The sequence below is a fragment of the Phaseolus vulgaris genome, chromosome 11, assembly GCF_051622355.1.
Source record: "Phaseolus vulgaris cultivar YP4 chromosome 11, ASM5162235v1, whole genome shotgun sequence".
Lineage (NCBI taxonomy): Eukaryota > Viridiplantae > Streptophyta > Magnoliopsida > Fabales > Fabaceae > Phaseolus > Phaseolus vulgaris.
The window spans coordinates 46,846,478-46,848,513 of NC_143508.1; the positions used below are offsets into that span (position 1 = coordinate 46,846,478).

A 2,036-nucleotide genomic window follows, 5' to 3' on the forward strand; every position below is an offset into this window, starting at 1 on the left:
TGTAAATTTATATAAAGTTGCAATTTTTAAAACACGTATTATAAAAATTAATAAATTCATTACTATCTATTTAGGATATTTTTTTAGGGCATATAAGTCAAACTTATTTGCTTCAATAATCACATCGGATTAGTGAATCACTAATTAGATTAGTGAATCACTAATTAGATTAGTGAATCACTAATTAGATTAGTGAATTATTAGGCGCAAAAGAAACTGCTATCAATATTTTATCTGAAGAATATTCATTTATTTAAAGTAATTATCAGTTAATATTAACATATTTATTATATACACATATAACAAGTAAAAATTAATTAATTAAAATTTAGAAAAAGAATAATTAATATTCAGATTTTTATATATATTTATTTCATGTAAATAATGACCACTTTAAAAATTAAATGTAAAACTAAATATAAAAATATTATTAAAAATAATTTTTTACCTTTTTAAATGTTACTTTTTTATAAAAACAATAAATATAAAATTTATTTTCCTGTTTATAAACTTTTATGCTCATTATTGGTATATAAATTGCATCACATTCAGTACTTTCTTTATAAACTTGTATACATATTATTGGTACATAAATCACACCACATTCATTACTTTCTTCCACTTTCTCTGACTTTTCACCCTCTGTCCCAAAGATATCAGCTGAAGCAAATACTGCAAATCAATCTGAAGCAAATACAACGTTAGTGAACAATCTACTAATATTTTACATAATTTTATTTGTAAAACCTTTTGGTTTTAACCAATAAAAAAATTATTCGACTGAAAGTGAACTAGTTTAAAAAAACATTACGTAGTTTTATTTCTTTATTCCTTTAATTTCTTTTAATTTTTAATGAGTAATTATAGATTTGCTATGAAATCTTGAAGATTCTTGACAATTACATTCTAAACTGGTAAATCAATTCATTTGAGAAATAAGAGACTAAAAAATTAGGGAGCAAAAGTTTTTAAATGTGAAATTCCTCTAATTGAACCTTCCATGAGCGAAATTGAAGGTGCAAAATAAAAATATATGTTTATAAAAGAAAAATAGCAAAAAAATATGATATACATTTTTGTCAAATTTTGTACACAAATCTTTGTTTACACGATGTCTTGTTTATAAGAATATGAATATGAAAAGTATAAACTTTCGATATTTATTTGTTTTGATGGATAATATTGAGCAAAAGAAGACAAAAATGTTGTCCAAAACAATTTTTCATAAATTTTAACAAGAAAAAAACAATAATTTCTACAGAAAATAAAAGAATAAACATAAAAAAAAAAAGTTTTCATAAAACTGGAGATGCGGGGGATCGAACCCCGTGCCTCTCGCATGCAAAGCGAGCGCTCTACCATTTGAGCTACATCCCCTGATACTATTTTTACAATTGATATATAATAGAGAGATAAAACCTATTTAACAATAATAGAAACTAATTTTTTTAGTCTATTGCAACTAATTATTTTGGTCTCTAAAAATTGGTTTCTATTTCATGATTTTTTTTTGTATTGTTATGGAAGAAACCTTAAATTGTCTTCTTCTCAAAATGAGTAGAAAATTCTACTTCATCCAATCATTTCGATGATGAATATTGTTATTTATCTTTGTAATGTAACTTTTGTTATTAAAACTTAACCCATCTTTAGAAATAGTCTGTTTGATCCTTTATCTCATAACTCAAATTTGATTTTTTTTCACCAATATTTTTTATATTTTTGTGTGAATCAATCCTAATCCTTGATCTTTGATGTCTTATAGTTTGACTAAGTTTCCAAAAGACTTGTTGAGAGTGACTTCACCTAACGAAATTGGAATCCTTATTCTTCTTCTAGCTACTACTTTCACAATTCTTGACCTAGTGTTGAGGAAGTCTTGTTATTTTCTTGAAATATATTATTTTAATTAAAGCTACTTTTTTTCATTATGAATATTTATTATCAATAACCTTTTCTTCTAATGTAATTCATATATCAAATTTTGATATATATATATATATATATATATATTAATTAAGATGATGAAGAATAGT

At 23.5% G+C, this 2,036-nt stretch overlaps 1 non-coding gene across 1 annotated transcript; it reads right to left on the reverse strand.

The window, feature by feature from the left end:
* Window positions 1-1,304: 1,304 nt before the first annotated feature.
* On the reverse strand, window positions 1,305-1,377 carry TRNAA-UGC (transfer RNA alanine (anticodon UGC)). The gene has a single exon. It is a non-coding gene; the product is annotated as a tRNA-Ala (tRNA).
* Window positions 1,378-2,036: the final 659 nt, after the last annotated feature.